The sequence below is a fragment of the Hemicordylus capensis genome, chromosome 5 (assembly GCF_027244095.1).
Source record: "Hemicordylus capensis ecotype Gifberg chromosome 5, rHemCap1.1.pri, whole genome shotgun sequence".
Lineage (NCBI taxonomy): Eukaryota > Metazoa > Chordata > Lepidosauria > Squamata > Cordylidae > Hemicordylus > Hemicordylus capensis.
In genome coordinates, this window is record NC_069661.1 from 179,935,145 (window position 1) to 179,959,173 (window position 24,029).

Here is a 24,029-nt window from a genome sequence, read left to right on the forward strand (position 1 = left end):
ATACACAGGCTACCCAGATACTATGCTGATTGCTCAAGACTACAGAGTTCCAGAAATGTGTGTGGCATTCTTCCATCTGTAAGGCATTCTAATATATTCCAGTGAAGGGAACCCAATTCTCTATGAGCAAATGCACATATAGATGCGGCCCTACCAGAGGCACTCTTGCTCCTTCCTGGACTTCCGGTCCAAAGTCCAGAACCTCCACACCCTCAGGGGGCCCCCAAATCCTAAAAAAAATAAAATACCAAATACTGCATATATCATGGTGTGTGGGGGGGGGGCGGATGATGATGAACTTGCAGGTGGGGGAGTGGGGCGTCCAAAGGCCTTTAGATTCATACTCCAAAATTACCTAAGTGCACTTCTGGGCCCTACCATTGAAATAAGTGCAGCAACTCAAGGTTCAAGATCAAGAGTCCTCTGTGTGTCTCTGTCCACATGGATCTCTGAATATACAGTATCTTATGTGTAGCATTGAAATAAATGATAGTTCCATCATTTTGGTGATTCTTTTTTCCTCTCTCTTATTAACGTTGCATAGATGGGGCCTTTAAAATCTCAGAAACATGAAGTTAATATGGGAGAGGAGAGAAGGGAAAGCAAATTGTTTTTAAGAGATGTATGAAATATTTGCATCAACTTTCAAAAAAAGACTGCCAAACAACTGAGAAAGCTGAATCCCTTGGCAAACTTGGATTTCATAAAACCTGGGTTTCATTACAGGCTGATTTATGGTTTGAGGAGGAAGATATACAAACTTAACAGTTTCAGACTAGAAGGTCAAATAAAGACTCATCCGTGTGAAACTTTTAATTAAGGTAAACTGAAAGAGCAGCAGTTGGAACCAAACCAATCTTCACCATAAAAAAGTAACACCATAAAAAGTAAGCACTCAAAAGATAGATAAATGCACATCTCTCTCTCTCTCTCACACACACACACACACGTTTATTGTGAATATATTCTATCAAGCATGAAAAAGTGGTTTGTCATGAGCTTGATTCAGTACAGTTTATTCTAGCGAATATTAACGTTGAAGAAACTTCATCTCCACCTGCATTTTTGTACTACATTTCATCACCAGCAGCTGCAAAAGTACCATGTAGATTTGCCTTGTATTTTCAAATTTTAAGGTACAAAAGTCTCTAAGTAAAGACAAGTATACATCCGCAATGAAATGTTGCAGTATATTCCTGGTTTGGGGAGGGAGGAGATGAATATTGTGAGTTTGTTTTGTGACTGTGTTCCTTCCTCTCACCCACCGGTGCTTCAATTATGAATCCCTAAGGATCATAACATTTCCAGCTGTTTTAGAAATAAAGAATAAGTTGACCTCAAAAGCAGAATGCTAGCTTTTTTAAAATAAAAAATCTTGTTTCAGTAATCAATAAGCAGTTCAATGATGCAAATGTAATAGCAGCATCCTACACAGCAAATTACTATTTTAGATAGTATTTTATAAACTGCCTGAGTAGAGGATGTGCTTTAATCTGCAGGAAACTGTATTTTCACATCCACCTTCCTGTTCTGGCAGAAGGCAATGAATTAGTGCATGACCAAATCATCACACTCTCTATGACCCAATTGTTTATATACAGAACATGACTTGCTAAAGACAGATGACACCATATCACCTATTCTGATCTCACTCGCATGTGTATGAAATCAAACAGCTTTTTTTCTCAGGCAAACTGACATTGGGCTTGAAAGTAAGCAGGCATGACTCTGCAGCGTTTAGTCATCAAACCTGAGTCATTTGTTATAGAATTTTTTGACAGCTATGTATATATGAAAGCCAAAAGGAGATCACATTGACTTCCTGCACAATAGAAGACATTACAGGGTTCCAGGTCATGGTCTGAGAACACACGAGAAAGACAGCTTGGTGAAACTAAGCAGGCCTAAGTGTCACTACCTGCATGACTGACTACCATGTCCAGCTCCATGATGAAAGAGAAGCAGGATATATGTGTAATTATATATCTAAAAACTCAGTTGAGGTCCAGTCAACAGGTTATAATGGACCACATGTTTTGCAGTGTTACATCAGTTTTTCCAATCAGCCAATTATGTAGGTTCTGCTCCCAAAGTGCAGGTGCAGAATTATTTGAGCACCAGTGCTTCCCTGGGTGTCTGGAGCAGTGCGGACCAGCCAGAGGCACTCTTACTCCTGGACTTCCGGGACAAATTCCAGGGCCTCCACAATCCCTAGGGACCCACAAATCCTCTTTAGTCTATCCCGTATGGTGTGGTTGCATGGCCAGGCATGATGATGCTTAATTTGCAGGGGAGGGGGGCCATCCAAAGACTTTTAGGTCCAGACTCCAAAATTACCTAGGTGCATCTCTGTGACCAACTTGAATCACCAGCATAACACTGTGAAACATGCAGGCTGCCATCTTTATGGTGAGCCTAGACAGTCATGGCCAGAAATTGGGCTTTTACAGCTGTTGCACCACATTTATGAACCTCCTTTCTGAAGAGCTGAGCAAGGCTTCCTCAGTGATGTTTTTCACAGAAGAAGCCTAGAGCGCATATCTTCTATCAGACTTTTGTCTGATGTCCATGGCTCTTTTTATTTTGTTGGTGGAGTTATTTTCATATTATATTGTAAACTATTAATTTACAAGTGATATATACATAATTTAATAAATACAGTTTAATTCCATTTTTGTACTGAACCATAAAGTATGACTTGCAAGTCTTTCTCCATCTCTTGGAGTTGCCAGATGCCTACAAGGATACAGATGAATATTTATAGTTAATATTTGTGTTTATATTTGTGGGGGGTGTATCCAAATTAAACATTGTTCACTCCCATTCTCCTGTAGGCCCAACTGGGAGCAAGACAAGCCTCCTAATTAAGCATCACTTTTGAAACTTCTAGGCCTTCATTAAGCAAAGACTCAGCTCAGCCAGACATCTAAACTGTGAACTGCCCTGAGCCATTTTTTGATTGGGTGGTATAAAATAAAAATGAAATAATAAATAAATGAACAAGCAAAACAAACAAATAAATCTACCTCCCTACTGAATGTCAGTCTCGGAGAAGGATGGAAAATGAGACCCTAGACTCAAATCTTCATTGCAAGTATCCTATAGCCTGTCTTGAGTATTTCTACTTTCCAGCAAGGCATGTGAAAGCTACTTAAGTCGCAGAAATGTGCTTTCAATCTGCTTTAGACAAATTTTGTATTATCGCAACTGGGTTTCCATGTCTATCTGTCTTTTCCTCCTTTCTGTCCATCATCACAAAGAAAAAAACCACAATTTCATCATAATTCCATGTCTCACTGAGAGCCTGGGGCATTCTCGCTTACTTTCTACATGCTTTGTCCTGCAAGCAGAGGTGCACCTAGGTAATTTTGGAGCCTGGACCTCAAGGCCTTTGGAGCCCCCCACCCACCCACCCACTACAAGTTAAGCATCATCTCCTACACACACAGACTGTGACACAAGCAGTACTTTTAACACGTGGCTTCTTGAGAACACAAACAGCAACTGAACTCACAAGAATGTAAGAATATAAAACAGGTATATTTATGCAAATATGCATTAGCAGAAACATTTCAATATGCAATTTAACATATTCCCACCGCACATATTTCTTTCCCCCACTCCCCCCTCTGACTCTAAAGCACCCGGTGCAGGTCATAATCACACTTGGCTGCACAGTGTGGGGCAGGCCTGTGGTACAGCAACCACATCACCCAGGACAAACTAAAGAGAATTTGGGGAACCCCAGGGCGTGTGGAGGCCCTGGACCTCTGCCCAGAAGTCCAGGGGTAAGTGCACCCCTGCCTGCAAGAAAATTGCCACTGACAAGCTCAGGTGGATTCTTACTTATGTGTCTGTCACTGCATAGAAAATAAAGATGAAGGAAACTATCTCCTAGGCAGGGGCGGCCCTTCCATGAGGCAAAGTGAGGCAGTTGCATCAGGCAGTGGATTAATGCAGCACCAGCAAAGTGGCAAGATGCCCTTCTGCCCTCTGCTTTTATAGAACGGGGAAAGAAAGGGAGTAGGGTGTACATAACAGGGACAGCATTTGTTGCCTTTCCTGCAAGTGCACAGAGGCACTGATCTGCTCCTGCTCCTAGGCCTCATGCCTCTGAAAAAATGGAAGGGATCGGTCAGTCGCTTTGAATCAAAAGGGCACACCCAGAATGCAGTTTCCTCCATTATGTCCCCCAAAGGTAAAGAGTGACATACACTTTGTCTGTGCTCCACAATCAGGCAAGTGTCCAAGACAACAGTTTCCACTGTGGATTTCTGGCCATGTGATCCAAGCTGGAACAACGGGGGGGGGGGGGATCTAGATAACAGATGTGCAACATTGTGCAGATGCTTGTGCAATAATCTTTCGGACATCCATCTTCTGACTGCTGTCTGTGCTGGTCCTAATTAATTCCCTGGTCTCCTGTTTTAACTAGCAGGCATCAGCATAAACATCAGCGCTGCATGGAAGCAGCTGTGCTGATATAGCTTTAAAAGGGGTTCAGTAGACCAACCCAGGTCCCTTTAGCATGTCACACGATATTGTGACAAGGAAGTGCAAATCACCCATGTTTCTGCTCCCCCCCCCTCTTTTTGTACTTCTACTGTAATGTGCATAGGGATAGCATGGACTTCGCTACCTCACTGATCTCAGTTAATTTTCTCAGCATCTTGATATATAGGGATAACATGCATGATCATTTCTTTAACAGAGGAATCTTAAGACCAAATTTGACATTACATAGCAAATATTTTTCACCAGCATAGCATAGTGGTTAGAGTGTTGGGCTAGGACCAGTAAGACCCAAGTTCAAATCCCCATTCAACCATGAAACTCACTGGGTGACTCCGGGCCAGTCATGTATCTTTCAGCCTAACTGACCTCACAGGGTTGCTGTGAGGATAAAAATAACGATGCACACTGCTCTGAGCTGCTTGGAGGAAGAGTGGGATATAAATGGAAAAATAATAAATAAATACCTAAATAAACTGCCTCCTGTTGTTGTTTGTTAGTTTGTTTTTAATGAAAAGCAGTTACAGGATGTTGCAAGCGTCAGCAGAGGAATGGTGAGTGAAGGGGTTGCGTAAACCTCTTCTCTCTGAACACATTTCTGCTCAGAATTGCCACTTTCAGCTGCTTACTTGCTCATGGAAGAAATGATATGGGTATCTGCTGGCCCATGAGTGGAAAAGCAGTTGGATGGAATGCTTTTGTACAGAAAAACAGTTGGAGGGAAAGGGTTTGTGCCATCCCTTCTTCCTCGCACCACTCTACCAACGAAACTCAGCTCCTCACAGGGTTTGTTTGTTTTTAAATTATGTTACATGTACTGCTTTCAGTTTGATCCTTCCACATGCATTAATTGTAGCTTATTTTTCAATGAAAACATATTGATGGTTTTATCAATGACATTACAATTGCTCAGCCTGATGAGGCGGGACCAAGAGCTCCATCTTTGCAAAGGCACAGTAAACTAGCTGTGTGAGCCTTGCCTCACAAGACAGTGTGTACAGAGGGGGAGGGAGATGCTATTTTCTTTTCTCTCGCCTTTCCACAAAATCCCATTTTGCATCCAGGGCACTTTCTAGATTAAACCCTACAACAGGGTCACTACGTATCTGCTAACTGTGCTTCCGTACTGCCTGTGTTGTGACACCGCAGTCCCTGCACTGACAGCAAGGTGCTGTTCACAATTCTGATGCCTTCTTTCGGCTTTTATTTTTGTGTTATAGTGCTACAACATTGCATGTGCATTGTAAAAAAGTAGCTGAATTTTTCCATTGTAGGAGTTTAAGATTTGAGGGGTCGTTTTAAATATGATCCTGCCAAGCCGAAGCATTTTACCACTGCTGTTGCGTGTAATCTGGAAAGCACCCTGGAGTATGTCTCTGAGAGCTGCGCAGCTGTCACAGACATATTTCTGTATGCAAATAGGGCTTTGGGGGAGAGGGGAGAGAAGGAAAAATTGTTTTCCTCTCCTCTCCCCATAAGTTGTGGGGCAAGTTTCACAGACAATTTGTTTACTGATGAGGACAGAGCTCTTGCTCCATTCTCAAAGGGCTGAGGACCATGTCAGCCATTATATATTTTTTCTGCATCATGAGAATTTCCCTTTTAAAAAATTACATAAATTCATCCTTAGGTTTTGATTCTCTCGCAACTATGAAATTGTATCCTAAGATGGCTAAGCACCATTTATATCAATGAGACAAATCAGATGTGACTAAATTGAATTCCACTAATTTCAATAGGACTTAGGAATCCAAACTTTCTTAGGATACAACCCATGGATGCTTCTCACATTGTCTTGGGACAAGATGGGCAGTAAATGGAAATAAATATTAATATATAGTAGCTGCCATTAGATATTGAACCACTATATTTAAATTATATTCAGTTCCAGCTATTTATTTTTTGTGACTCAGAATGTACAGAAGGGAGTCTTGGCATAATGCAAAATATTGTTGTGAAGCCAGCACTAGTGAATCATACAGGGGTTAAATCAAATAATTTTAGCTTCAAAAATACACTGTAAAAAGTTTATATAGATTTCAGACTGACATGCAATTCAATATGAATTAGAAACTGAAACAAAGGGAACAGCTAGGGAATAAATCCCAGTGAACATAATCACTTTCTTCTGAGTAAGGATTGGGCTATAAAATATTTATGGCTGAACTTAACACAGTTACCTGGAAGTAGATCCCACTGAGATTAAAGGGACTTTTGAATAAACATGGTTGGGATTATACTGCAACCTGTTGATTTTCACAGATTAAGGGGTATCTATAGCCCTATTCATATGTTACGTTCAATGTACTTACAATCTGTGTAAGTGCTCACAGATCTGTATGCATGCACAGTTATTCACACATTGTGTTCAGCAGTATACTTCCTATTTTGTACCTGCATTTGAACAGTCCCGAACTCAAATTCAATTCTAAACTGAACATATGTACAGTTACACATAGAAGTTAATATTCATGCTTAGTTAACCATGTGAATATTTAAGCAACACATAGCTTGTAGATATTTTGACAATGAGCTTAAGACAAACTCAGGCTATCTACAAAGGGCAGATCAGCCTGTACTTTGTATTGTTGAATTCTTTTATCTGCCTGCTTGCCTGCAGCTGAAGAGTCTCTGTCAATGATGGATAAAAATAGAGATAAACAGAGAACTCTGCTTAGATTTCAAATTCTCAGAACACTCATCAGTGTTCCAGGAATATTTTTCTATTGACAAAAAGACTGTGAGATCACAAAACGTGGCTCTCTTGAGTCACAGTGTTCCTGGGCATTTGGAATCAGACAGTTTGCTGTCTTATTAATTGATCTTTCACCCCGTACATCAGCTCAAACACTATCTGTTCAGTTCCATCTGTCTGTGGGTTCAAATACTGATAAGGAAAAGGGATTTGAGACACTCAAACAATACATGAACTGATTTCATTGTGTGTTTTATTTAAACTTATTTTGGCATTGCTAAAATAGGTCTCCCTTTCACATTATTTTTTCAGGGAGGGAGCAAAGATAACATACAGAGACCCAGGTCATATGGAAAGAGCCCATGTTGGAGCTTATCTTCACCCCAATTTGAGGAGGAGCAACCTGGTGTTTGAAGAAACTGCAATGGAACTCCTTCCACTGGGCCTGACAAAAAACGCAATGTGTTTGCCACATGATGGATAATCTGGGACCAGGGCACATAAAGAACATCTGCACTATTCTCACTTAGGGGAGGCAGGATTGATTGGTTCAGCAAACACATATGCAATGTGCTTCTGTTCACACTGGCAACACACCAGTCTATACAGACTGCAAGATCAGCACAGATTCAGCAGTCTGCATGGCTAGTTCTCTGCAATGTCTTCAGGGAAAGGTTGATTTCCTACATTTTTGGTTTGTGCCACACAGCTGGCCAGTAGCTTAGGCAGCCTGCCACTTGAACATAATAATGTTTTGCCTTTCCACCCCTTAGACACTCCATGCTGAGGTCTGTGTGGATCTGGACATTGTAAAATGGTTCAATAAGCTTTCAGAAAAATTGATCACTGAGATTTATTCAGTACATATTCGATGGAGGAATGAACACATACTGATATCATTTGAAATGAACTGGTTCCATGTGAATATAGAAATCAAATAAATAAATTGAATAGATAAATACTGAGGGCTGTTTACATGACCTTGAACGAACATATATGAACTGGCAGGATACTCAGCTAACTGGGCAAAGAGACACATTTGAAAATAGTGGCTTTCTTATATTTAACTGGGGCAGAACAACTATTCCTATTAGACTCAGCAGAGTGTCTCTTGCTGGCTGTTGCTGGTACCTCCCTTGTGTTTCTTTTTAGCTTTCTCTTTGTTCCTTTGCTGTGTAAACCATGTTGAGAACATTATTAGTTGAAAAGAGATACAAATATATTCTTAAAAATTCTAAACAATATCAACCTAAATAATAATAATATTGACCTGGAATTCACTGGCTGTACAGGATAATGGAAATATATTTCACTAATTAATTAAGTAATTAATTAAAACCTTAGCCTGCTAAATCCTCCCAAAGAAGTGCAAGTCAGCTGACACGATCATACATAATGAAACAACTATCAAGTCATAATACCATGAGCCCAAGTCACAATTTTAAGTGTGTTCAGACACTGTGTACTGTGCCTCTACAAAGACTTCACAGGTCAACAATGCAAGAGAAAGTCATTGTTCTTTGAAAAACTGGGATTTGTCAGGCATGTATATGGTGATGCAATCACCTATTCACATAACTGCGAACACAAGCTTACCACATACATTTGTTCCACCACGTAATTAACCCCCAAACCTTAGTATGCTTACAGGATCATAACTGGACTCCTTAGAGGCTGTTTTTAAAAAGTCACTTCATGGTTGGAAAAAAACAGTTTTGTGAATCCATCCAAAGAAGTGAAACGATGTGGGTTGATGATCTGTAACAGAAAATTCAGTTGGACTGATTGTGCTGTGGAAAACATGATCTGTGAGTCATTCTGACTGAAAAAGACAGATGCTCTTTCCTTTTTCAGGAAACTAATTTTCCATTTCAGTTCTATTTTGACAGAATATCTGTCCTTTTATTATAATTATGGGTCCAAGGCTTCACCTTTTAATATTTAAATATTTGTCAAATTCTACCATATGTATGGTATTCAACTTTGCTATTTGCAAAATAGGATCCTGATTGTTCCATTGCAAATTCCAACTGTAGTCCTGCATTCAGTTACAGACTTGCACCCCATTACTTTCAAGGGGACACACCACAATTGTGCACAAATTTGTAGCCACTGATGCTATTGTCGCCCTTGGCATCTATCAGACAGTTTAGCTAACGGAGAGGCAGGTTAGGAAACAGTATTAATGAATCAGTTGAACTGACTCTCCTCCACTGAAGAGATCCTAAAGAAGGAGGCATAAAATGAGGTGGAAGTGACCATGGAGGAGGCCTTCTCAGTTGTGGCCTCCACAGGAGGCTCAGCTGGCACCTACTTTGAAATCATTTTTGTGCCAGGCAAAGGCCTTTTTATTTCCCTGCCTTTTAATCTATGACAGAAATGGTCTTGAACAGCTGCTCTTTTATCTTGCTGTGCATTTATTTATTGTAATTAATAAATGTTGCTTATTGTAATTGTTCTATTATTTATTATTGCTTTTAGAATTTTAATTGGTAAGCTGCCTGTGGTAATAGTTGTACATAGTTCAGGGCCACTAAGTAGCACTGTGTAGGGAGAAGGAAAGGTCTGGGAAGAGAAAATAAAAGTTTCTGTTTTGACTCAACATGGTGTCCAGGCTCTGTGCTGTCTCTACATGGTGTCCCCACAGAGTGGGGAATAACTATTTTCAGGGCACTGTGCAGGGGCAGATCCACCAGTGGGCGAATGGGTTCAAAGAACTTGGGCCCTCAGGGGCCATGCCTCATGGCCCCAGACATGTCCCCCACATCTGACATAGTAGACATTTCCCCCACATCTGACAAAGTCACCCCCAATGACACATACAAATAAACCCAGATTCCAACAACAACAACAACAAAATCGCCAGATGCCAGCAGGGACAGGGCTCATCCCTATCTGCAAACCACGGATGCAAAAGACTGCCTATGGTGTGGCAGGTTGGCCCACAAGAAGAGAGAGAGTCCTGCTCATGATACAATATGCAAGAACTGTAGAAAAATTACGCTGCAGACTGTTTTTCAGTCTATTCCCCTCTTCTCTCCTCCTCCTTTCCATCTCTCCTTGTGTACACATTTGTTTCACATTTATGTTGGAGAGTTTAATAGTGGAATTGTGTTCTGTGAAAACTGTGAGTTGCTGTAGACTGCTCAAAAAGTGGAATCCAAGTCTATAATTTAAAAAAAAAAAATAGTTTGGCCTAGTACAGCAGCTTGTGACCTATATACTAGTTTAGATTTTGTGCTTTATGGAGACTAATTTTTATGCCATAAACGGCTTTCCATAGAAGAACTGCCCAGAGGAGAGGTGTGTGTGTGTTGTGTGTTGCATGCCATTTTGACTTTTGCTTCAAGTACAAACACATCAATGCTTATCTGCTGTTCCTTATTTGCCATAACTTATTTGCCAAACATTAGCACAGCAGCATGAAAATCATAATCTGCCTTCTCTGCTATTGCTGTTTACTGTTCCTGAAATGGCAGTAGTGGCTAAGCAGGTCTCATTCTGAATGCAGAAGTGCCAGAAGGCTTATATTACACTCAGAGTGGCTAAAGGTGAAGTGGGCAAGACAGAACTTAATGAATGAGTTAGAAGGATAGGTTAGGGCAGGAGCGAACTGATAGCAAAGGGCACAGTAGAGGTGAGGCTGTGGTTATCCAGCAAAGTATTTATTATCTATTGTTCCACAGGGCCCTACTAGGACTTCTCCTAGTGAGTCATTATTTTTAATGAGCAGGCCTCACCTTCTTCTTCCCAGAACATGTAACTCACTGGAAAATCAAGTCTTTCATTTTAGAGCTACTACATACATAGAGAACTTCTTTACTACACCAGTTATCATCTTTGGAAAAGGAATATGCAGCATCACGTATGAAGGGCCACACAAACATTTATTTCACAGAGAGGCACAGATTGGAAAGCTATAGCAGCTGACCAATATTCAAGATTATTCAAACAGCTTATGAAAAACAGCTTACGAAAAGACGCCTACTCAGTAAAATAAGCAAATGGATCCATAACCGCTTAAATTGGCAACAAGCCTTTCATTGTCTGCCTATGCCATTTTCAACATGATTGCGCTATAAATCACCTCAGAATCTGGTCCTTGGGGAAAGGGCATCCTGCAAATTAGATCTCTCTCTCTCTCTCTCTCAAAACCAAAGATGCAAAATGTGATTTTAATGAAGTCTGTAGAAACTCAAATTACAAAAACATCAAAATGGCCAGTATATCAGGGCCCAACTAGATGTGATGTGAGAGTTCCATGAGTGTCCCAATGAACTTTCCTCCAAAAAAGCACTTTCCCAGCCTTCAGTTTCATGGGATGACTCCTGGTTCTAGGGCTGTGAGAGAGGAAGAAAAAAATATCTCTGCCCACTCTCTCTACTCCATGCATAATTTTATACTTTTCTATCATGTCTCCCCATAGTCACCTCTTTTCCAAACTAAAAAACCTCAGATACTGTAGCCTTGCCTCTTAAGGAAAGCGCTCCAGGCCACTGGAGTTGTCCTTTTCTGCACCTTTTCCAGTTCTACAATGTGGGACTGTGACCAGAACTGCATGCAGTATTCCAAATGTGGCCTCACCATAGATTTGTATAAGAGAATTATAATATTAGCATTTTTATTTTCAATCCCCTTCCTAATGATCCCTAGCATGAAATTGGCCTTTTTCAAAATGCAGCACATTGAGTCAACACTTTCAACGAGCTGTCTACCACGAACCCTACACAACCCCAAGATCTCTCTCCTAGTCAGTCACTGACAGCTCAGACCTCAGTGTATATGTGAATTTGGGCTTTTTTACCCCAATATGCATCTCTTAACACATAAACCACATTTGCCATTTTGTCGCCCACAAATCCATTTTGGAGAGATCCTTTTGGAGCTTCTAACAGTCTGTTTCACTATCCTAAATAGTTTAGTGTCATCTGCAAATTTCGCCACTTCATTAGTTACCCCAACTTCTAGATAATTTATGAACAAGTTAAAGAGCACTGGTCCCTGTACAGATCCCTGGGAGACCTCACTTCTTACTTCCCTCCATTGTGAAAACTGTCCATTCATTCCTACCCATTTCCTGTCCTTCAACCAGTTACCTATCCACACATGAACCTGTCGCCTTATTCCATGACTGCTAAGTTTTCTCAATAGTCTTTGATTAGAAACTGCTGAAAGCTCTCTCGATGATCTCAATGTGCAGTGGGGATCATGCCGAACAAGGCGCTCTCCTATGTACGCCATTTAGGACTTTAAAGGTAATAATCAGCACTTTGTATTTCCCTGGAAACCTATTAGCAGCCAATGCAATTGCTTTAAAACAGGCATGATATGGTCTCTCCAAGACACCCCGCAGACCAATCTAGCCACTGCATTTTGAACCAACTGAAGTTTCCGAACTACATACAAAAGCAAACCCACATAGAGCGCATTGCAGTAGTCAAGCCTAGAGGTTACCAAAGAGTGCACTACAGTTCTGATATCACTATCTTCAAGGAATAGATGCAGCTGTCATTGATACAAAGCACTCCTGGCCATAGCCTCAACCTGAGAGACCAGAGTGAGGCCTGAGTCCAGAAGCACTCCCAAGCTATGTACCTCTTCTTTCAGGGAGAGTGCAACCCATCCAGAACAGGAAGATCTATCATGTCCCTCGAAGTATGACCCCTTGCTATGTGTTCCTTTGTTTTGCTTGGATTCAGCTTCAATTTATTATCCCTCATCCAGTCCAGTACTGCCTGTAGGCAAGCATTTAAGGGGGTTATGTCATTTCCTGATGATAATGTTGTGGAGAAATAGAAATAATGTTGTGTCATCGGCATACTGATAACACCCCGCACCAAGTCTCCTGATGATCTCACCCCGCGGTTTCATGTAGATGTTAAAAAGCATTGAAGACAGGATGGATCCCTGAGGGACACCATACAATAGCTCTCATATCAGAGAGCAACTATCGCTGAGTGACACCATCTGGAATCTACTTGAGAGATAGGAATGGAACCACTGCAAAGCAGTGCCACCTATTCCTAAATCCCCCAGACAATCCAGAAGGATACCACGGTTGATAGTATCAAGCTGCAGAAAGGTCTAAAAGAACCAACAGTCACACTCCCACTGTCCATTCCCTTGTAGAAATCATCCATCAGGCCTACTAAGGCTGTCTCCAACCCATAGCCTGCTCTAAGACCTGTATGTGAAGTTAAGCTAACTGTCCTGTAGTTTCCCGGATCCCCCCTGGATCCGTTTTTGAAAATCTGAGTTACTTTAGCTACTTTCCAGTCCTCTGGTACAGAGCCTGATTGTAAAAACAAGCTACATATTTTTGCTAGGAGATCAGCAGTTTAACATTTGAGTTCCTTCAGAACTCTTGGGTGGATGCCATCTGGCCCTGGTGACTTGTTGATTTTTAGTTTTTCAAGACAGAACATCCTTTCTCCTCACCTCAAATTGGCCCAGTTCTTCAGTCTACAAGCCTGAGAAGTTCGGTTCCTGAGTAAGTATATGGTAAGTATCCTTCACTGTGAATACAGATGCAAAGAACTAATTCAGCTTCTCTGAAATCTCCTTATCCTCCTTAATAATCCCTTTCACACCTTCATCATCCATGCTTTAAAAAAAGGTTTTAAGCTATGCCCTTTAAACAAACAAAAAATTTCAAAAGTGGGGTAGTTCTCACCTTCTCCTTGTGCGGAGTGTCTCCTTTGTGATTAAGGGGGGAATGCTTGTGTTCCTCCACACACACACTTACCTGCTATACTCCATGCAAAACCCCTTTGATATCTGTTTGCAAACTCCTGTTCACAAAGCTCCCCTGGTGTGAGCCTTGTCTTCTCAAGAGCTCATTTCAGACTAAGCCACCTCAGGAATGTGGCCCAACTCACAAGCTGTATGGCTCACCTGCATCTCATGCCCCACCTGCTGTCTCTCTAGGCACAACTGAAAGAAACTGCCCTGTAAAAAACAAACCTCTAGGCAGCCAGAAATCAAGCCCTAGGAAAGACTAGCCCTAACAAACTTAAGCCTGTCCTTTCCCCTTGTATTCTTGTTGATTTATTTATTCATATATACTCTGGTCTATGACTGTAATAAAGATTGGATTTGCATTTGCATTTGCATTTGGATTTATTCATATATTTGCTTGCTTGGTATCTTCTTTAGGAAAGAAAACAAAAGTTTGCTGCCTCCCCTAATCAGAGCCTTATCTTCTCAAGAACTTGTTTCAAACTACTGTAAGTGTATGAAATTCAGTATGTGTTTCTTTAAGCATTTTTTTTTCTGGGAGTCTAATGTAACCTGTTTCGATTTGTAGAAATACTCTGTTATGTTAACTCCATCTAATGTTCAACTTACACATTTAATGTAAACTGCCATGAGCCATTTTTGGAAGGGCGGTATAGAAATCAAATCAAACAAACAAACCAAATATAAGAAATAAGCCATAACCCTCTAGTGATCTCCTCTTTAGGAAAAGCCAGAATCCGAGAATAGCTGTAGTTCTATAACATCTCACAACCTGGGAAAGTGGGGAGCACATACAACAATATATATAAGTACGAGCACATTCTAGCAATATTGCTCGAACATTCCAGCACTATTTCGCTCTGCAAAGTGCTGCTGCTGCTGCTGCTGCTGTTGTTATTTTGCATTATTTTGTTATTTTGAGTACCCAGAATGTTGGGGGCAATATGCTAAATCATTGTAAACCGCTTAGAGAGCTTCGGCTATAGAGCGGTATATAAATGTAAGTGCTATTGCTATTGCTATTGCTATTATACATAGGGCTGGTTCTCATAATCGATCAAATGAGTGCTTCATGGGAATCTTGAAGTCCCTGCAGTGCATGCACTCCCATTCAACCATCATGAGAACACAGAAATGTTCCCTGATCCTTGCTTGGCAATGAGCCAAGCCCACATGAAGCCCATATTGGTAATCACAGATCCATCTGAAGCTGGCTTGACGATGTGGGCTTCATGGGAGTTGGGTGCATTGTCAAATGGGGATTACTATTGCTCTATGGTAGCACACATGCTGCGAGGTTCTCTAGAGTGCAGTGGAGCCCATATTAGATGGATTGGGAGAACCAGCCCTAATACTGTTGGGCTGTACCCAAAGAAAGTTAGTCATGGTTAAACAAAAATCAGTGACACACATTAGTCATGACTAATTTAGGCCTCATTAATTTAAATTGAACTTAGTCATAGCTTCCTTTTTCAATTACTGCCCATTTTTGTTGGTTTCTCAACTTCTCATTTCCTCTTATTTCAATTCTGTTTTGATGCTTGACTTGTTTTCCAGTCTCATTTTTCTGATTGTACACCATCCATCCCTCTCCTCACCTTTTCCTGCCCATGTTCATTGTAACCATCTTACTTTTGAGCTCTTCATGATCTTTCTTGTGATGTGTTCTTAGGCACAGTAGCTCCTTCACCAAGAGAGCAAGCACTACTTTCGGGGAGATGTAGTCTGACAGCACAGGAAACAGGAAATAAAAGGGAAGCAATTTAGTCTGTGTTTGGAATTTTATTCATTTATTTTAATTTTTTATCTTTATATCCCACTCTTCCTCCAAGGAGCCCAGAGCTGTGTACATGGTTATGTTTATCCTCACAACAACCCTGTGAGATAGGTTAGGCTGAGAGATTCGTGACTGGCCCAGAGTCACCTAGTGAGTTTCATGGCTGAATGAGAATTTGAACTCAGGTCTCCCCAGCCCTAGTCCAACACTCTAACCACTACACCACACTGGCTCTCTGTGTGATGAATGAACACTGTGTGATGTAATAGTTGCTATGCATATTCTGCTGAGAAGAATAAACCCTGTTTGTGGCTTAGTTGCTTGACACATGTTACTCCTTGATTTCTCTGTATGTAATTTTTTTCATTCTTTGCTCCCTCCTCTTCCATCATCATCATCCTGTTCCCACAGGACTGTCTGATCTTTAGTCATTTGCTCTAGCTTCTCTGTATTTTTAAAAAAATCTCTGCCATTTAATAATATCTGTCTTTCCTGTTATTTTCTTGTGTGGAAAAACTTTTTAAAATCTACATATTCTTCATTTGATTTTATAAACTCTAAAGCGGCTCCAATTTGGCAATCAAAATCCATTTGTCCACATTTCCCTTGTTTGCTTCCCTCCGCCTTTTTCATGTCCACTGCTTTAGCCTTCTATGGGACCAGTTATGAGCCTGTGATTGTAATTAGATTGTGAGCCTGAAGCAGCAGGGAAACTGTACTTTTTTTGTTGTTTAAAAAATTATTGTACGGCACCTAATAATTGTAGGTGCTTTTAAAAGAAATGATAATGATGACGCTTTGCCAACCAGTTCGGCATTGAAAGCCAGGCTGATTCTTTTGCCTAAATTGGAAGATGGATGACTACAAAATAACCTGATGACATATGGGGAATGATGGAAACAAATACTGATGAGAATTTAAGCAGGAGGAACATCTGAAATGAATCACTGGAAAGTTGAGCATATGTAGGTGGGGCTGGCGAACAAAGACATGTGTGATATTCTGGTATGAATAACTTCCAGTTTTTCATTTATGAAATAAACAAGAAAACTTTTTTTAGCTATTTACATCGTTAAAGAGTCTCTGTGATAGGACTCTTGAACTGGCACTCAGTTCAGTTCTGAGAGTCACTTGGCAATAATCTTTCAAGTCCAACTGTCTTAAAGATATAGTATGCTCATATCTCTCTCTTCCAAGAAAAACAAAGGAACAGAACACTGAACAATTAGTCCCAACTTGCTATTATTTATTTTTACATTTATATTCCTCTCTTCCTCCAAGGAGCCCAGAGCGGTGTATATAGTGAAGTTTCTCCTCACAATAACCCTGTGAAGTAGGTTAGGCTGAGAGAGAAGTGACTGGCCCAGAGTCACTCAACAAGTATCATGGCAGAATGGCGATTTGAACTCAGGTCTCCCCAATCCTAGTCCAGCACTCTAACCACTACACTGCACTGGCTCCAATTAGTCTCTGGGTTAGTTTTTGTTGGGGTTTGTGATTATTTAGCAAAGCACAAAAGAAGCTACCACTCCAGTTACAGAGTGCAGAGATTTGTTGTTGCAGCTATTTTAGTAACACACATGGAGATCACTGTAGAGTCCCAAACCAAATTGATTCATTGGTGATGTACATTTGAGATAGGAAAGACTTCTCAACAGGAAGTACCTGAGGAATCAAGGCAAGGGTCATAGAGTAGAGGCAAGCAGGGAGAGGTAAGGAGACCTTCACTAACTGCTCCCCCTGGTGGTCATTAGGATAGTTGGTGCAAAAGGTTGATGCACTGGAACTCCATCTACAACAGTTTTCCCAGCCTCGTGGATCTACAAAGTGTAGACTGCCTTTCAGCGACGGCTTGTCTTTGTTCACGCTGGTTCATATCATTTGTATGATACTGATTGTTACTGGTTGCTGTGCCTGCAGTTCTGCCTGGTTTTTCCTCCTGTGTGGGGATAAGATGCAGATCCCTCCAATTGGTCATTCCATTATCAATCACCACCTCATAAGACTACTTCTCAAGTGTCCACTGCACGCTGTGTCCATGTTTTGTCATTATATAGACATACACTTTCTTGTGGGTGCAATGATGAAAGATCAAATGAGCCTTTATCATAATAGAATTGACGCTTGACATTTTCTTAAATTTTCCATGCATTTACAACATCTCTGGGGTTATAATCCATGTCCTGGGTGTTGGAAGTTAAGGACTTTGTGCTGTCTCGTCTCAGACAGTGGAGGACAGAGGGCTAGTCAGAGGGCTAGAGGGTCAAGACATTGGTCATCCCTTCTCCACTTCTCTGACACTATCCCTTTGAAATGTAGATTGGTACTCTTAGGGATTAACTTCCTTCCTCTCTCTCTCTTCCCTACCTGTCCTTCTACCTTGCAACATGGCAAGCTCCTCTCCCTGCACCATGTGTGCAGAGAAGATGCAGAATCCATCTGCATCCAGCTAGATAGATAGATTAGAGATCCTAACTCCTCACTTTCCTATCTAGAATGGAGTTCCTTAATAAATGCCTTATATATTGATTTGAAACTACGAATTGGCTCCAAGTTACTTTACTCTCAGCATACACGCATGCCTAAGTAATTTCCACTGTGTTGTGCCTCTGTGCACTCTGCTATAATGAAAAAGGGATTCTCTCACCACAGAGAATTTCCAACACAGGGAGGGCAGGCAGTTTTCTTCCAAACAACAGTTCAGCAGAAGATAATCCCATTTTCAAAGGTGTAGCCCTATAATTCAAAGAGCAAGATGAGGATCTGTGTTTGAATCCTCTACTTGCTTAAGCAGTCTTTTTAATGATCTTGACACAATTACCCACTAGCTCATTAGATTGTGGATATCTGGGACTGGAAATAATATGCTTGAAATAATACAGCTTTGCAAATACTGTAAAGTCACAACAGGCAAAATGAGGTGCATTATGTGACATAACAATAGCCACCACAAACCTAAGATCCTCTCCTGGTCAGGGTATCAGCATATATGTGGAGTGGGGGGGGGGTTGCCCCAATATGCATCACTTTACACTTGATAACACTGAACCACATTTGGCATTTTGGTGCCCATTCCCGCAGTTTGAAGCTCCTCGCAATCTCTTATGGATTTTCACTAGCCTAAATAGTTTGGTGTCATCTGAAAATTTGTGCACCTCGCTGCTTACTCCAACTTCTAGGTCATTTATGAATATATTAAAGAGCACTGGTCCCAGAACAGGTCCATGGAGGACCCTATCTCCTACTTTCCTCCATTTAGGTAACTGTCAATTTATTCTTGCCCTCTGTTTTCTGTCCTTCAACCAGTTACCAGTCTACACATGAACCTGTCCCTTTATCCCATGACTGCTAAGTTTTCTCAAGACTCTTTGATGAGGAACTTTGTTGTAAGCTTTTCAAAAGTCTAGGTATACTCTGTCAACTGGTTCACCTTGCAGAAGCCATGCTGGTTCTCCTTCAGCAGGGCCTGTTCTTCTATGTGCTTAACTATGTGCTTAACTCTGCTGGGAGAGATCATCAGGGGATTTGGAGCTGGGTGTTACCAGTACGCTGATGACACCCAGATCTACTTCTCTATGTCAACTTCTTCAGGAGCTGGCATATCCTCCCTAAATGCCTGCCTGGAAGCAGAAATGGGCTGGATGACGGAGAATAAACTGAAGCTGAATCCAGATAAGATGGAGGTACTTATTGTGTGGGGTCAGAACTCTAGAGATGATTTTGATCTACCTGTTCTAGATGAGGTCACACTTCTGCAAAAGGAACAGGTTTGCAGTCTGGGAGTACTTCTGGATTTACACCTCTCCCTCGTTTCTCAGGTTGAAGTAGTGGCCAGGGGTGCTTTCTATCAGCTCTGTCTGATAGGCCAGCTGAGCCCGTTCTCGAGATCAGTGACTTCAAAACAGTGGTACATCTGTTGGTAACCTCCAGACTTGACTTCTGTAATGCACTCTACGTGGGGCTGCCTTTGTACCTGTATGTAGTCCGGAAACTTCAGTTGGTTCAGAATGCAGCAGCCAGGTTGGTCTCTGGGTCATCTCGGAGAGACCATGTTACTCCTTTACTGATGGAGCTACACTGGCTGCCAATAGGTTTCTGGACAAAATACAATGTGCTAGTTATCCTCTCTAATAAAACGCTTGGTGTCCATCCGTGGACGGACACCAAGCGTGCGTTCGTGCCTCCCTGGCCTGTTCTGGGCATGCGCAAAGCGCATGCCCAGAACAGAGCCAGGGAGACACGACTGCCAGCACCCGGCGGCCATCTTGGGCGGCCAGAAGCGGCCGCCCCAAAGAAGCTGGGTAAGCGGCGGCGGGGGACACTGGCCGAGGCGGCGGCGAAGCCACCGCCTCGGCCAGAGGACGCAGCGCGGCTGAGGCGGCGGTGGAGCCATGGCCAAGGCCTGGCCGCGCCGCCGAAGCCGGATGGGGGGAGGAGGCGGTGGGGGAAGCGAGCCGAGGTGGTGGCAGAGCCACCGCCGAGGCCTGGCGCCGCCGCCGAAGCCGGGCGGCTGAGAGACCTTAGGGCCCTTTCCCGGCCAGTCTCCCCGGCCGGGAATGTGAGGCGGGGGCGGCCCGGACCGGACCGGCAGCATGGCCATGGAGGCTATGGCGAGGGGAAGACTGGGCCCGGGCCCACTTTTGTCAAGTGAGTGAAGTTGCTGGGTGGGTGGGTGGTGGGTGGAGCACAAGAGACTTCTGGGCAGGGGGGAGGGCAAGAGGGAGTGGGGGAGGGCAAGAGGGAGTGGGGCAAGAGGGGGTGGGGGAGGGGGAGGGCAAGACGGAGTGGGGCAAGAGGGAGTGGGGAAGGGCAAGAGGAGGAGGGGGAGAGCAAGAGGCAGTGGGGCAGGGGGAGGAGAAAGGGCAAGAGGGAGTGGGGCACGAGGGAGTGGGGCAAGAGGGAGTGGGTCAGGAGGAGGGGAAAGAGGGGAGAGGAAGGGAAAGGGCAAGAGGGGGAGGGGAAGGGGAAGAGGGAGTGGGGGAGGGGGAAGGGAAGGGAAGGGCAAGAGGGAGTGGGGAGGGCAGGAGGGACTGGGGGAAGAAAGTGGGAAAGAGAGAAGTGAGGAAGGAAGGAAGAAGAAAGAAAAAGGAGAAAGGAATGAGGGAGAGGGACAAAAAAGGGGGGGAGGGAAGAGCACCCAGCCCCAAAGAGCGAGCCCGTTTAAGGAAAAAGAAAAAAGAAAACAGAAAGATGGGAGTGAGAAGAGGTGGAATACAGGAAAAAGACGGAGAGGGAGAGAGAAGAAAGAAAGGAAAGGAAACAGAGAAAGAGGGAGAGAAAAGGAAGGAGTGAAAGAGAGAGAGAGAGAAAGAAAAATGGAACGGAGGGTGAAAGAGAGAGGGAGAAGGAATAAAGGAAACAACAACAAAAAGGTACTAGTGCCCGTTATTTTAACGGGCTTAAAAATACTAGTAAATTATAAAGCCCTAAATGGCTTAGGCCCTCTAAGAGAGCATCTTCTTCACTGAGAGCCCCACCACCCATTGAGATTATCTGAGGAGGTCCATATCCAGTTACCACCAACTCGTTTGGTGGTTACACAGAGATGGGCCTTCTCGGTCACTGCCCCGAGATTGTGGAATGCGCTCCCTGCTGAGATATGTTCCTCCCCATCTCTGGCAATTTTCAAAAAACACCTGAAAACCCATCTTTTCGCCCAAGTTTTCTCAGCTTCCTAAATTTTTTAGGTTTTAATCTCTGGTTTATTTTTAAATTTTTAAATTGTTTTAAGTTTTTTGTATATGTTTTTAACTTGTTTTATGCTATTGTTAACCGCCCAGAGATGAAAGTTTGGGGCGGTGTACAAATTTGATAAATAATAAATAAATAATAAATATTTTTTCCTTGAGAATGCTTTCCATCAATTTGCCTGTTAACAGAAGTTAAGCAAACCTGCTTGTAATTTCTTGAATCCCCCCGCCCCGGATCCCTTTTGGGAAATCAGTGTTACATTGGCTACTTTCCAGTCATCCCATACAGAGCCTGATTGTAGAGATAAGTTAAATTTTTGCAAGTTTGGGAATTTTACATTTGAGTTCTTCAAGGACTCTCTGATGGATGTTGTCTGGCCCTAGTTATTTGTTAATTTTTCCAGACAGTTTAGAACATCGTCTTTCATCACCTCTAGATGACTCAGTTCTTTAGATTCTGTTCGAGAGAAGCCTGGTTTAGGGACAGGAATATGCTCAGTATCCTGTGCCATGAAGACAGATGCAAAGGCCTCATTTAGCTTTTTTGTGATATTCATATCCTCCATAGTAATAATAGTAATCCTCCATAGTAATCCCTTTCACTCCCTCATCATCTAACACTCCAACCACCTCCCAGGCAGGATTCCTGCTTCTGATGTATTTTTAAAAGTGTTATTCCCCTTGATGCTTTTAGCTAAATGTTCCTAAAACTCTCTTTATGTCTCCCTTATTGTCACCTTGCATTTCTTTTGCCAGAATTTGTGTTCCTTTCTGATCTCTTCATTTCGGCAGGCCTTCCAATTTCTGAAGGATACTTCTTCCCCTTTATAACTTCCTTGACTTTACTTGTTACCTATACTGTCATCCTTTCGGTTTGGTGGTACCTTTCCTCCTTATTGGTATACATTTTAAATACATTTTAAGTGGACATTTTATACATTTTAAATTGACTTCTAGTATTGCAGTTTTATAAAAACTCCATGCATTCTGGAGTAAAGTATCTCTTCTGATTTTCCCTTTCAGTTTTCTCTTCACCAGACTCTTCATTTTAGAGAAGTTTCCTCTTCTGAAATTCAAAGCATCTGTGTTAGACTTCCTTAGCATATATACTGAATTTGATCACACTATGGTCACTGTTCCCTAAAGGTTCCATGACACTGACATCACACACCAGGTCCTGTGCACCACTCAGGATTAAGTTTAAGGTCACCTTCTCTCCAGTTGGTCCCAAGACCAATTGTTCTAGGGCACAGACATTCAGCGTGTCTAGAAATGTGGCCTCTTTGTCATTACCTGACTGTGAATTTACCCAGTCTATGAGGCTCTTCTCACAATTCATGAGAAGAGCCTCTAGGGGGTTTGTGGGGAGAGCGGGCTTAGACCGCTCTCCCCACAGATGAGCAGCAGTCTGCTCTGGGTGGCTGCAGCAGCTGCCCACACGACTGCCAGCTCCGTCATGGAACGGACCGGGGCTGGGGAATTCGGGGGCCGCGCGGCACCCAGAAGCTCCAGCATGCCCTGTGTGAGTGCGCAGGGCATGATGGAGAGACCCCCGAGCTGGGAGGCTGCTTTTGAGCCTCCCAGTCAGGGATCTACTCATGAGTTGCCGTGGCACGGAGCTGCACTGCGGCAACACACGAGTAAGAAAACTGGGTTTGCGAGCGCTACACAAGTAAAAAAACTGGGTTTGTGGAGCGCTCGCTCCGCAAACCTGGTTTAAGGGCAGGAGTTCTTTAGCAGGTTACCTGCTTAGGAACCATCAGGCTCGCAGCTGAGCCCGGTGGTTCAAACAATGGGAGGAAATGGGGCTAGCCTCGGCTAGCCCCATTTCCTCCCATCGTGTGAATATCCTCTTAGTGTGGGTATTTGAAATCACCCACTATTACAGCTCTGTCTCTCTTTGATGCTTCCTGATTTCCTTCTGCAACTCCCAGTCACAGTCAGTGTTTTGATCAGGAGTATGATAGCACATGCCTCATAGCACATTTCCTTTCAGGCCTTGTATTGCTACCCACAGAGTTTCTGTTGAGGACTCCAGTCTTCCTAGGATTTCTAGCTTGTGAGATTCTATCCCTTCGTTATTATACATTGTTACTCCATCCACAATTCTCTCCTCCCTGTCCTTTCTATAGAGTTTATATCCAGGTATAACCGTGTCCCACTAGTTCTCACTGTTCTACTTTGTTTCCATTATGCCCACTATATCCATGTTTTGATTAGTAATCAAGTACTCCAGCTCACTCATCTTGGCTCGGAGGCTTCTGACATTGGTGTATAAGCACCTATATGCTGAATCTCTTACCTGGTGTGTGCTATCTATCTTTTGGCCATCTGATTTCTTTGCCTGGCTAGCCCATCCCTCTTTTTGTTTTTTATCTGATTCTACTCTGTCCCCTTCTGGTTTATCTGAAGCATTTACACCCTCACACCTTAAGGGATGGCATTTGCCGAACTGGATGCTGCCCAGCTCCTGTTGGCTATCCCTCAGGCATCATTATAAAAGCTGCTCTGTGACCATTTTTGTTGTAAGCACCAGCAGTCTGGTTCCATCTTGGTTCATGTGCAGCCAATCCCTTTTGTACAGGCTTGTCTTGTCCCAAAATGTTTCCCAGTGCCT

The 24,029-nt window shown here is 42.6% G+C and overlaps 1 long non-coding RNA gene across 3 annotated transcripts in view; it reads right to left on the minus strand.

Moving 5' to 3' along the window:
• Window positions 1-24,029, minus strand: part of LOC128325871 (uncharacterized) — a 46,334-nt gene that overhangs the window by 16,831 nt on the left and 5,474 nt on the right. Inside the window, exons 2-3 of one of the 3 annotated variants that reach the window (XR_008307697.1) lie at window positions 15,578-15,670; window positions 13,646-13,722 (exon numbers count right to left, since the gene is read on the minus strand). This is a non-coding gene — a long non-coding RNA (uncharacterized LOC128325871). Of the gene's footprint in view, window positions 1-13,645; window positions 13,723-15,543; window positions 15,671-24,029 lie in introns of all 3 variants that reach the window. The other 2 variants (XR_008307696.1, XR_008307698.1) reach the window with 2 other exon arrangements.